The sequence below is a fragment of the Dipodomys ordii genome, unplaced genomic scaffold (genome assembly GCF_000151885.1).
Source record: "Dipodomys ordii isolate 6190 unplaced genomic scaffold, Dord_2.0 Scaffold3, whole genome shotgun sequence".
Taxonomy (NCBI): Eukaryota; Metazoa; Chordata; class Mammalia; order Rodentia; family Heteromyidae; genus Dipodomys; species Dipodomys ordii.
In genome coordinates, this window is record NW_012267219.1 from 37,392,382 (window position 1) to 37,406,559 (window position 14,178).

A 14,178-nucleotide genomic window follows, 5' to 3' on the forward strand; every position below is an offset into this window, starting at 1 on the left:
ATTAAATTCCTTTTGATCAAAGGAGCAAGAGTGTTTCATGTTTCCTGGCTAAGATACTTATTGTCAGTATCTCACTTAACTGTACAATAACTCAATCAGGTATACTTATCTTACCAACAAAGAAATGGAGCCAGAGAAAGACTAAGCAAATTCTCTCAGGTCACCAAGTTATTAAATAATGAAACCACGAAAGGAACCTGGATATATCTATCTTTGATCAGGTTCCTAATGAGCATGATGAGGTAAGACACATCAACTACTCACCTTGCTTTGAGAAACCTCTCCTAAAGCTTTCTGGCTAGTTCATAAGCTGGGGACAGATGTCTTAGTGTTATCTTCCCTCTGGGAAGGCCATTTCCTCATGATGGTCCTCTCCTCAGGAGTCTGTGAGTGAATAAAACGCATGTGCTTCATTTCTGCATGGCCGTGTTTTAGTGATTTATTGGTAACTTAGAAGGTTTTACTGTCTAATGTCTAACACATAGAAAGGATAGGTGATTAAACACAGGGTTTGTGGTCATGTCTATAAAACATCGAGCACCAGTCCTTGGAAGGAACATGGCTCACGTGGTGAGGTATTTCTCCGCTGTTTCTGGAATCCACTGACAATGCCTTTTTCTATGAAGCCATCTATAACAGTCCAAGAAAGGCCCTGTTAATATAAAAGACACTCAAAATTTAGAATAGCTGCCTTTGAATGGGATTTTTAAAAAAAAATGAAGGAAAGCTTTACAAAGTGGAAAATGACTATTGTTCCCTAGAGCCTGGTGTGAGGAATGGGAACATCAGATTAATCTCAAACACCAAACAAGCATTAAAACTCCCTCGTGTTCCAGGAAGATACTACACTTGAACACTGATGAAAGACAGCTTTACCGTAGAGATCAGGGCAATTGACAAGAAGAGGTTTTACCTTTTCACTTACAAAATCCACTCTCAGGTTTTACCAGATAGGGGAGAACTAAAATTGGGTGTGGGGGGGAATTCATCTCTCAGGACTTTCTGAATTGAATCTGGGGGTCCCTCCCAGGCTTCAACTACCTAAGAAAAAATGATCTTTTGTCCAGGCATTTGAGTGATTTGAAGACCAGTTTCATCCTCCCCAGTTTGGTCTTCCTATTGTGAACAACACTGGAATGTGGTCTTTAATGAGCACTCTTGAAAGGGGCTGTAATTTCATCAGGACTCCAGAGAGCATGAGGAGAAAGATGCCACATGCGCTACACAGCTCCTTCCCACTCTCTGCCCCAGGAAACCAGTGAATCTTCTCTTTACAGTCTCTTCTTGCTTCTCAATTCAAAGCATTCTCCCTCCCCAGTTACACCTAAACTTGGTACAGCTCAAGGTCACATCTAGGCAGCAAGGTCAGAGAAACTCTCAGTGTGTGTTTCTTCTGGATTCGTTCCTTGATTCATGAGGGCTGAGATGCTGTAGGTCGTCCACTGAGTTTCATTTCATCCAGAGAGATAAATCTGTTGAATCCTTTTCTGTGGCGCTCCAAGGGACTACAGCAAAAACAGCTGGAGAGGTCTCAGTGAATCTCCGACTCACTCCAGATTAATTTAAATTCTTCACTTTCTAGTTGAACTGTACTTTTCAGAATTTCAGACATTCAACTGCAGGCGAGATCTTAGTGTCTTGAATTTTGCAATATAGCTGTATGTTTCTGAAATCAGCAGGCCAGTCTTGGTGTACAAGCCCAGGCTTGAAGGAGGGATTTGAAGCAGGCTCACTGCATTGGTCTTTCCGATTTTCTACCTCTTATCAATAATGCAAACAGCAGGTCTCACAGCTCAGAGCAGGCCCTGAGCAGAAAACTCCTAGAGAACAGGATGCATCCCCAGGGTTGGTGCAGATAGTAAATATGGAGGGGGGCCAGCAGGTGATCTGGTGAGTGCGTTGCCCCAGCCAGCCCTGATTATGGCTAAGGAATCATTCATGAAGGGAAAAAATAAATAAATTGGCCACCCCATATCTGTTTTTTTGGCACCTTGCAGACAGTTCTCCTAATGTGTCAGTCATCAAACTCAGAAAGTCTTCAAGGCTTTGGACTCGCTCCTCATACTCAGTGAGCACAGTTCATCAGGCCATTGTAGGGACCGGACTTTGACATAGCAGTAGGCAATTAATACTAATAACAAATGCTCTTCTCAAGAGACTGATTTAGTGTTAACTAAAATCTTCTATTCCCAATTCCAAGCATCCAAGGAATGGATTCTGATTGGCTCAACCTAAGTCACATAGCCACATGCCATCCTAATTATCTTTGGGTACAACAACACAGGCCTCTTACAGCATGCACAATGATTTGGGGCCCATCACTGTGGATGAAGGTCAGATTAAGGTCCTCAAGAACTGAGTAGAAACTCTAAATAGTGTGTTTTATAATTGCCTTGTAAAGAAAGAAGATCTGGGTAGTGATTTCTATTCTTTTCAGACTGTCACTCTCCCAGAACGGCATTCTTCTTTCAATTCTCCGCTTTCTAACTAAATTGTACTTTCAGAATTCAGTACAACTGCTTCTGGATGGATCTCACACTAAGGATTTAAGATATTTAAAAAAATTGCCACGTAGCTTGCACATTTTTCTGTACATAGCGTGGCATTAGATACATCCACCAAGATGAAGGCCAGATTAGAGGAAGCGCCAAACTGTAAAGCCATTACCCAGATAGTGACATTTTCAACCTTCACCCTTTGTTCTTAGTTTCTTCTCAGTCTGGAGTAGCTTTAAATAATCCAGCCATTGAAACTCTACTCCTTATTTCTAAGGAACAGTTCAAATATCAGTTCCTTCCTGAAGTTACCCTAATTCTACTAAGTTTTAAAGGCCTCAAACATACAAAGGAAGCATGGTTAAATTTGACTTTTAGATACACTAAATTATCTTTACTATATCTCCTGAATTCTTCATAAAACATATTAAAATTAGTTGTCCATTTGAAAATAAAAATCTAATTGGCTATCTTGTATCTTTAGCTAATCATTCCACTCCAGGTTAAATTAATTATGATGTTTCCTTTCTCATCACATTTTTGCCTACATTCTTTCTCACATTTATTTTATTTTGCCATGTGGGTTAGTTGGTTGTTTCTGTTTTTATTCCACATTAAATTTTAAGATACTTGAGTGCAGAATTGCTAGGCAAGTGGCTCTACCACTGGGGCTCACTCATACTCACTTGGTCAGAACTAAGGCAAAGAGCCAGTGGTAGACAGTACAACTGTTTCCACTCTTCACTTTCCTTCCTTAATAGAACCCAGGCCATTGGCCTTGTGACATGTCAGTGCCTCCTCCCATGCCAGTACGTGGAATCTATATTCCAGTCCCCTGACATTGAGCTTGGCTAAAGGACTTGTTCTGAGCACGGACTGTAGATGGAAGGAACAGCATCGCAAGTCTATGAAAGGAAAGGCCTTAAGAAACATGACGAATTTCCATCTGTCCACCCGAGCCTCTTCCCTCACCATAAGAGTAGGCATCTCCTGGTGATTGCTGTCCCTTTCATCTGGGTCCTAGAATGACAATGCCTGAAATACAACTGCACCAGACCCACACTGTGAACCCCAGACCATCAGCCAAAGTAGCCCAAATAAAATAACGGAAAACAAAAATGTTCATTGTGGTGGCTAGAGAATAATTTATTACATAAGAAAACTGACTAATCCAGTCTCCTGACTGGACTGCTTTGGGGGTTTGATTTGGGTAGGGCTAATATTCAGTGACGACACTATAGAACAGTGTCTTGTTTATCAATAGGCTTTCTCCTACTGCGGGAGTTGGAGTCAATAATATGGTCAATAATATGGTTGATAAGTTGCCCTAGGTTTGGTTGTTGCTAGTTATATGGCTACCAAACCTACTTCTTTGGTCTTCTTAGAGATTCTGTGACATCCTGAGACCCCTGAATACATTAGTTTCTGCATGACCTTGGAGCAAGTTCTGTTTCTGTTTGTAACTTGGAATTGAGTATAAGAGCAGGTCAGCAGATGTGAGAGTCAAGGTCAGGGTGCGTCACTCCATCTGATCACAGTTTATATCCAAATTTGCCTCCTGAAGATGTTCCAACCTTTGCTTCCTTTGGGCTTTGGATTAAGAAGTAAACAACCTAAGAACTCGGATTCTAAAATCATAGATTTGTTATTAGTACTTAATAACATCTTTTGGGTGCTGCTAGGGCAGGGTTTTTTTTTCCCTTTCAGACAAGTAGAAAAATGACTTGAAGACTCAAGAGACCTGGCTTCCAACCCTAGTCACGCAAGCAGACTCCATGAGCTTGAAAATGTTACTTCCCTTGATCCTCATTTTTCTGTACTAAGAATTCCAACATTCTAATGCCTGCTCTCCTTTTAATGGTTATGGTCTAACCCCTCCTCCCTCAAATGGTGGGTGCATATTAGAGAAAGCCATAAACTCTAATATAATATGTATGATGTGTATCTCTGTTTAATAAATAAGATGGCATTAATGATATACAACTGTGTACATAAGCACACTGACCAGTCTGGAAGGATTGTACAAACCTGTTAGGGCTCTGAGACTATGGGTGATTTAAATATTCTTTTTAAAATGTTCCTGCTTTTTTAAAATCGTTTTTATAATGAACACACATTAGTTTTGTAATGAGAAAATATTTTTTATACAAAGGCATTAATATGCTTTGTTAATGTAGGGTATTTATTATAAAAAGTTCTCTTGAAAGGAATTTGGCAGAAAATGGGACTTCTTTTAGTAATACACACACACACACACACACAATGAAGGAGAGGGAAATGGTGGGAAATGATAGCCAAGAGGTGACAGGATCCTGGGACCACTCACAGGGAACAAGGCAAGGAGAGAAGAATGACATAGAAAGCCCATTTCTAAGCTCAGAGAGCCCACGGCAGCACGGTATTTAGTCATAAAACCATCCATCGCAGGGCTGACCGTGAGCAGCAAATGCACAGGAACTAAAAGAGAAATCTGATCCCAGCATGAGCCATAGGGTAGTGGACTGCCTGGCTCCAGCACCGGCGCAAACCCGACACGTGACCCTGAGAAAAAGGGCCAGCCACTTTGTCTGGGTCCTGAAGTTCTGAGATGCCTATAGCATCCGTGTCATGGGAAGACTCCCTCCTTGTGAAGTAGCTAGTGAAGGAGATGAACAAGACTGTGACCGTAGGTTTTTTGAGGTGGTAGTAGTGGTGAAGAGAGACAGAGACAGACAGGAGGGAGAAACAGACTCGCAGGTTGTTCGAGGGGTGGAGTTACGACTGACTGTTGCTAATGGTGAGGGCTTGAACCTTTCTTGGTGACCTCAGTTAAGCCTCACACCAACACTGTGAGTTCAGTACTGTTCTTATCTATCTGATAGGACAGCTGTAGCTTGGGGGAGTTCAAGTAACTCTCTGCGGTCACATGACTTAATAGCAGATTTGCCAAGGTGTGTCCTCTCACTTGCCTGGCTTAAAGCCCACCTATGTCATGCCTCGAAGGACACAAGAGAATGAGGAGACAGAGAAGGACATTCCAATCTGCCCAGGGAAAAATCAGAAAGGACTTCCTGGAGGAAGGGACTCACAAAGTGAATCTTGAAGGATGAGTAGGAGTTTGCATGGGGACAAGGAGGCATGAAGGACAGGACAGGCTGGTGGGGTATGTGTGTGTAGAATATTTGGAGATACCAAATACCCTGGTGGAGCCAGAAGTATGGGGCCAGCAGGGGTAGCTGTGAGAGAAGGAGGAACCTGTTGAGACCCTTGGCTCCACAACTCTGGTACCTGGTGGCTTCTTCTCGAAAATCAATCACTGCCATGCAGCTATGCCAGCAGGCAAGGGTGAGCCAGCAGAAGCTTCTCAGGGGCCTGCCTCTCCCAGCCCAGTCGGGGAGCTCTTTTACAAAGAACAGAGTTGGGTCTTTTCCAAGATGTTCCCTGGCGGGCCTGAAGGCAGCTGGTCTGAGTGCCAGATATAGCAGCCAGGCTGGAATGAGAAAGAGAAAGTTCTGGCAAGGAAAGACAGACTTTTCACCAAAAAAAAAAAAATGCACAGGGGTCAGGACTGCAGGCTTTGTGAATCATGGATGGGACATCTGGCTCTTCCTTCTGTCCAGAGGGTGACCTTGAAGGTAGGGCTCAACCTGCTCTGCCCTCAAGAGCTTCTTAGGCAGAGGTGGACACCAGCCTGCTTATTTCTTAGGCCCTTTGTGGAGATAAAATGAAGCAGTTCCTAGGAAGGATGCGGGACCGTGTCTGAAGCAGAGTAAGCATTTAGCTGATGCTGATCTTTGTTATAAACAGTTTTGGCTACTCATCCAGCACTTAACCAGCGAAGATTTAGTGAGTGGTTTCGGATGCCTAGTGCTGGATGACCTCCATGAGCAAGAATATGACATTCTTGCCCTCCTGGCCTTTATAATCTAGGGACAGAGACAGAAATAAATAGTATGTATAATAATGTCAAGTAATAGTAAGCATTATATAGCTAATAAAATGTCCAAGTAAAATCGGTGTGATGTATGCACATGCAAGACAGAGAAAGCGAAAGAGAGAGACAGAGATAGAGAGAGAGACAGAGACAGAGAGAGAGAGGCACATGGGAGCTTTAGATAAGATAATCAGGTAAGATTTCCCTGAAAGAATGACATTTGAGTGGAGATCTGAATCAAAAGAGCTCACCTTGTGAAACTACCGGATCAAAACAATTGAGGTGGAGGACAGAGCAAATGCAAAGGCTAAAAGACAAGAGACAGATTGCCAGATTGGAGAACTCCCAAGGAAGACAACAGCAGGAGATGGGGAGCAATGGGAGATAAAGGAAGATACTGGTACCAACGTATTGGTCACTTGCTCAGGATGACAGGACTCATACTCAGTTTCCTGATCTACAGGGGAGGGCTGCCAGAATCTATTTTACTTAACAAAGCCAGAGATTTGCCCAGGATCACACAGTGGCGATGGATCCACAAAGCAGAACTTGGGCCCAACAGACAGCTACACACTCATCATCCATCCCAACCATATTCCATCCTCCCAGGGAGGACATATTTGTTCTTGGCTGAGATGTATATGTGTGCAAGATATATGTGAGTGTGCGAGTGTATGTGTGTGTGTGCACACGTGTGCTGTGATTGGCAAGAAGACGGTGAACATTACTGATTTTCTTATCTCCATATCCTAGCTCCTAGTTGTGGGAATATACAAGAAAGCATCTAATCAGTTCAAGACAGAATGTAAATGACAAAATACAAAGCAATGACCTGGTGCTGTGGGAGGTTTCTAGAGAAGAGGGACCTGGCAGGGGAAATTGCATAGTTGAGTGGCTAAAGACTCCAGAACTAGACCTGAGAACTTGAACCCATCTCTCTATCTATCAACAGTTAGATTTGGCTCAACCTTCCTGTGCTTCTGTCTTCATACAGAAAATGAGAGCAGTGCCAGCCTCCCAGGGCTAATCCCTGTAATCCTAGCTACTCAGGAGGCTGAGATCTAAGGATTGCAGTTCAAAGACAGCCCAGGCAAAAAAGTCCCTGTGAGACTCTTCTCTCCAATTAAACACCAGAACACTGGGACAGCACCAATGCCCTGAGTTCAAGCCCTGTAAGTGCCAAGGTGAACACCCTTAGCCCAGTGCTCTCCAGCTTTGCCCTCCTCTCTTGGCAAAACGAAGCCAGGATCATGATTCAATACATTGCTGCTGCTCCAAGTCCAACCTATCAGCTGCATGTGAATAGAGGGGGAAAAAATCCACACCAAATTCCTGAGATTCACCACCATAGACTTTCCAGAGTATCTCTCCAATGAATCTGCCCTCTTGCTCTGCAGATGACCTTTGACCTCCAGTCACCTGCTCATCTCACCCACTAGGGTGCTGTCTGTGACAGCAGCTCTCTCCTCTCTTCTGGAATTGTTGTTGTTGTTTTCCCCTCTCTACAGGGTTACAAGCCATATCTTCTCCTTTTCTATATAAACCTTTATGTAGTCCCACTGCATGATTTATCTATTCAGGAGAACAAATTATATCCCAATCCAACAGCTCAAGGCAACAAAGGCATAGTATCTCAGAGTTCTGCAGTTCAGGGTCTCTTGAATGTCTCTGCTTCAAAGTCTCGCTAGCTAGCTGCAGTCAGGGTGCCAGCGGCGGGGTGGATAGGGCAGCTGCTGTCTTCTCTAGGCTGGATGGGCAGTGATGGATTCCAAGGCCACAGTGTGGCTGTTGGGAGGCCTCGGGTGCATATTGGCTCGGTGGCTGATACTTTAATTCCTTCCTACTTGGGCATCTCTACACAACAGCTCACAGCCTGGCTGTTCCAATCTTTCAGGGCCAGCAGTCCAAAAGCTAAGCCTTTTGTCTAACTGGATGTGGCATGTGGTCCTATCACTTCTGCCTCATTCTACTTGTTAGGAGTGAGTAAGTCAGCCAAGGAGGCACTGGGAGCCATGTTCCCTGCTCTTGGGAGGGGAAATAGTGCAGCCATTGTGGCTACCTCTCTCTCTGGACACATCTGAAGTACCTCCTGTAGAACCCACCATGTTGCAGGAGCTCAGCAAATGCTTGCCAATCTTCCTCACCATTTGCCATAGGCTTGCTGCTCTGTAGCCTCTAGAGAAACTTTGTCTGTATAAAGCAGAAGGTTGAGAGCAATGTGACTATGAGCATCACTTACAGAACCCTGGCATCACAGTTACATGGAACCCTTTTCAAAAGGTAGTTCTCAGGCCTTGCCTAGAGCTATTGGATCTCCCCTGTTGAGAGCAGGGCCTGGGATTCTGAATTCCAGCAAGCTTTCCAGAGAGTCTACTGTCCATCCATGGAGAGGCATGAGTCTGAGTCATGTGCCAGTGGCTCATACTTAAGAAGTTGAGATCTGAGGATCATGGTTCAAAGCCTGGGCAAGAAAGTCAGTGAGACTCTTATCTCTAATAAACTAATATTTTTTTTGTAAAAAAGCCAAAAGTAGAGCTGTGGGTTCAAGAAATAGAGCACTAGTCTTGAGTAAAAAAGCTAATGGATAGCATCCAGGCCCTGAGTTCAAGGCCCCTGCCCACCCCCACCCTCGTACACCCCCTATACATACCTACTCCCCACACACACAGGAGCATGCATCTGGTAGAACTGTCACCCTTTAATACCCTCCTACAAGGAGGGTCTGGGAAATTCTCTTCTTCAAATTCACCTCATGAGTTTGGCCATGTCATATCATTTATTCAGCATGAGTTTCTTCACATATGCAGCAAAATTCAAAGTTGTTAGAGGACAAGTTAGGTGACACAACAAGAGTCTTGCTCATGTAGTCTTGGAATGGTCCACAGGTGAGAACTTCTCCAGTGCTTTGAACAGCAGCAGCAGAACATCTACAAAAGGCTGTGCAGCCTAAAGCCTGGCATCTCAAGTACATAAAGGAATAAGCAATGTTCCCAGAGCTGGAAGGCACAAATAAGCCCAATGAGGTGACAGGCAGGATGGATGGGATTCCAAGAACAGCTGTTAAATAATGCTCCCTATTGACTCCTGGGGTGCTGCCCCAGGCTTCAGCTTCTTGACAGGGTGTCTCCTGTCCTGGGAGAATCTGGCACCTGCAGAAGTTTCTCTGTGGGGGAGGAGTCACAGGGCTGTGTCTGGGGAGGTTTGATTGCCACTTTCTAGCTGTGTTACCCCCAAAATCAGCATAGCAATTCACACATCACTTAAACAAGTGCTTGAGAAATATTGGATTCTCTCATCTGATAACTTCTGACCCTGGTGAGCAATCACTGAGCTGGCACGCAGACTAGGTCCTGATCACTGGCGGCCTTTGGGCTCACAAACGCAGGTGGCCTGACTGGTGGGCAGCGAGGAAGTAGAGAACACATTCTCCATGGGGACAGTATGATGCACCGAAGGTTAAAGTTTGGGGGAATGCAAGAACGATTCCCCTCATAGACCCACTAAATAGTATGCCGTCCTTACTTCCACTTAACCACATCCAAAGAGCCACCATGTTTTGTCTGTTCAGTTTGTATGTCTGCCACCTTAACCCAGTTACTCACTGAATCATACCTGGATGATTCAGTAGCTACCTTCCTGAACCTCACAAATGGCGAGGAAGACTGACAGGCATTTGCTAAGCTCCTGAAACAGAGTGGACTCTACAGGAGGTACTTCACATGTGTCCAGGAGACAGGTAGCCTCAATGGCTGCACTATTCCCCTCCCACCCGCCAAGAGCAGGGAACGTTTCCCCTTTGTTCTCCTTGCCTCTCATCTCACCCCATTCCAGTCATCTAGGATTGTTTTCTTTTGTTTGGGCTTTTCATCTTTCAAGCCCTCCCCTCTGTCACTCTCTCCTAAGAAAGTACTTTCATGTGGGAGATGGATGATCGCAGATTTCCCCAAGAGGTCGTGTAGGATAAAGGCCACCGTCCTTTCATGACATAGTTTATGACCTTTCCCCATCCACCCATTTGACTTATGGCCCACACCATTGGCCACTGCCAATCCTTCTCCTGTACCCCACATCTTTGCAGGTGCTCTTCTCAGTCTCAAATGCCCTTGTTGCTTTCTGCCAGCAAGCTCCAAACTCATAGCACTGCATTGCCTGGTATTTCCAGACAGGCTGGGGTTGATGCCTTTTCTCTATCCTTCCCTTGAGTTCTAAAGCATTTTTTTCATTGATTTATTTGTGATCATTTTTCCATCTCCCCAAGACTGTGTGAGCTCCTTAAAGACAGAGATCAAAAAGTTTTCTCTTGCATCCCTGGTGCTGAGGTCAGTGTCTAGTAACCACTTAGTACATGCTTAAGAAATATATGTAGAATAAGTGAACGAGTACATCAAAGATGCATAAAGGTTCATAAGTTACGTGTGTTCATATGTGAGTAATTGCAATAGCTGAATCTAAATCCAGTGTTGTCAGACCTTTTGATCACATGGAACAATAAAACCCAAACTTGGCCTACTTTAGTTAAAAAAGAGCAGTAGGTCTATTGTAGTTTTTTGTTTGTTTGGTTTTGGTTTTTGTCAGTGGTGGGGCTTGAACACTGGGTCTGGGAGCTGTCCCTGAGCTTTTCAGCTCAAGGCTAGCACTCTGCCACTTGAGCCACAGTGCCACTTCTGGTTTTCTGAGTGGTTTATTGGAGATAAGAGTGTCACAGACTTTTCCTGCCCAGGCTGGCTTGGAACCGTGATCCTCAGATCTCAGCCTCCTGTGTAGCTAGGATGCCAGGCATGAGCCTCCGGCGCCCAGCATCTGTTGTAGTTTTACATCACTGTGACATAATTCCTGACCACAGGGTACTTGTGAGGTTTATTTAGCTCACAGTTTCAGAGGATCAGATCCAAGACTGGATGTCACCCTTGGTTTGGGCTCTGTGAAGGATGGGCACTGATGGCACACGTTATGGAAGGCATCGTCATATCTCAAACTGAGGAAGGGGAGAAATGAGTCCCAGGGTCCTCCCAGCCCCTGTGAGGGTATGACTCCCCCAAATCTAAAGACTTATCATTAGGCCCCACCCTTTCTTGTGGTACTCAAGATGGAATCCAGGGCTTGTATATGCTAAGTACACATTCTGCCACTGGGCTATGCTTCCAGCTCAAGTCCCCTTGTCAGGATTTTAAACAGAAGTGTACGTAGTTTAAGTTTTTTCCCACCTGTAAAAGGTCCATAAGACTTCCCAATACCATTATTCCGAGGATCAAGCCTTTGCTTATGACCCAATGGGGAATACTTAATAACCCAACAGCAAGATCCCAAACTTTAAAGCCTGAAGAGTGGTGTCTGCATATCAGTTATGGCTGAACATAGGAAGTCCAATAATGGAATTGGAATAATCATTTTCTCTCTCATTTCCCCTCCTCTCCTTTCCCCTGCTCTCTTCTCTGCTCTTCTCTCCTCTCCTCTACTCAACTCCTCCTCTTCTCTACTACTCTCCTCCACTCTCCTTTTCTCTTCTCCCTTCTTCCTCCTTTCTTCTCTCCTGCTTCCTTCTTCCTCTTTCTCTTTTCCTCTCTTCCTCCCTCCCTCATTTATTTCTCTCCTCCCACCCCAGCTGTTTTCTTCTTTGTCCACTCACAATGGATGATCCATTCATTTTTGCTCCATGATTCTAGAAAAACAAAAAAGAACCCAATTCCCTCTCCTATGAATGATAGATCAAAGCTGTCACAGGAACTCTGATTACATGGTCTACGGGGCTCTGGGTTTCCTTGGAATAGTAATCATTTAAATCAAGGAAATGAGGTGCCACAGTTGGCTCAGTCTGAATCACACATTGACCCTGTGGCCAGAGGACAAGCAAGAGAGTGTGTGATCCCCACAGGTACCCGGTGGGATCAGGAGATCTAGTGGCCATGAAAAGAAGGGCTCTGGGTGAAGGGAACAGAGTGCATCTTCCTTTTACTTCGTGTTCCCTTCATTACCAGAAAAGAGAAAACACATCTCCGCCACCCCGGTGCTTTAAGGACTTGACTAAAAAGAACCTTGATCCTTGTGCCTTTCAGTCAGTCCTGTTTATTTAAATGTGAGTGATTTGGGGAATTTCAGCTTGGGGGGGGTGGAGAACTAAATACATACACAATTTTGTTTATCCCATTTACTACCCCTAGTTAGAGTTTATTAAATCTTTCCTGTAGGATAGTAGATCCTTTGTCAAAAGAATTACCTAATTAAATGATTTTCTTGACATAAACAGACAATTTAAATTGAATTCATCTTAGTGTAAAATTGTCATTTTTGAGTGTCCATTTTCGATTTCCAAACTTCCCCACCTTGGACAAAGGGGCGAGCAACTTACTACTTTTTCCTCTTCCTTGTGCCTGGGTGTTGCCCAGGGAAAATGGCAAGAGGGCCTGAGAAGCACTGGCTCATTTCCTTCTGCTCTCCTTTCTGAATCTGCAACCAACAGGATGCTGAGAATCAGGAAGGCTGGGGTTAGAGGCATGGATCAGGTGGTAAAGTGCCAGCTGATGAGTGAAAGTGTCAGATGCTAAATTGGAGTCCCAATCTCAGACAAATAAAAAGGAGAATCAGAGAGAGACGAACTATCTACTGGTTGATAGTAGGGACATGTCTTGTTTGGTGTGACACTGTGTATGTCTGTTTTTCTAAAAATAACACTGACTCTCTTCTTAGTCCCCCCCACAGCCTAACCCTAACCCCTCTAGTATCTCCCAGAGTTTCCCTCATTTTATAAACCATTCCTTTTCCTGGCTACCTTGGACAGCTCTATGTCTCCTGACCCTTCTTTCAACCTCCTACTGCCTGACATGGAGTTTTGGAAATCTCTGGCTCATCTCTGACACTCTCAACTATGGTAAAACCAAGTTTGGTTAAAGAGTGCTCTACTTCCTTTCGAAGTTCAAAACCAGAGGCCAAATGGCGACTGGTGGCTCACAACTATAATTCTAGCTACTTAGGAGGATTGAGATTTAAAACCAACCCAGGAAGAAAATGTCCATGAGAGTATTATAGCCAATTAACCAGTAAAAACCAAGAAGTGGGGGTATGGCTCAAGTGGTAGAGTATCAGTCTTAGACAAAAAGCTAAGGAAAGGCTCCCTGGCCCCTAGTAGAAGATCCATACTGATACAAAGCAAGTAAACAAAACCCTGTAGACCAAATATTGCATTCTAGTCTCCCTAAATTCTTATTTTAAAATCCCAGTCCCCAGTGTCATAGTATAAAGGGTTTTGGCATTTGGCAGGTGATCATGAATATAATTAATAACTGTATATGAGTCCCCAGAGAGTTATCTTCCCTTTCCATCACATGAGGACCAGTAACAAGGTGATAACTATGAATATGATCCAGGAAGCAGCCCCTTGCCACACACTAAGTTGGGCTGTGCTTCTTGACTTCAGAAGTCTTTAAGTGAGAAACCCCTGGATACATATATTTTCCCCAAATCAGAGCTGTTATTATTATATTCACTTAGATGGGACATTTTTTTCTTGCTTGCCCAAAACACCAGGAAATTCCCTTCTTCCTTCCTAGTCCCTCAGGCAGGGCCCAAATTCACATGAGATCATGTACCATGCCATTCCCACATTCCAGGTACACACACTTGCTACCTTCTACCAAGATTCCTCTCACTCAGATGGCAGCCAGGGTTTGCTTACTGACACTGCAGTTCCACAAGTTTCCACAGAGGGAGCCATTCTCCACTTCTGGCAAGCTGACCCACAGTGATCTTAGAACTATTTTTGTCCTCAATTTGCTA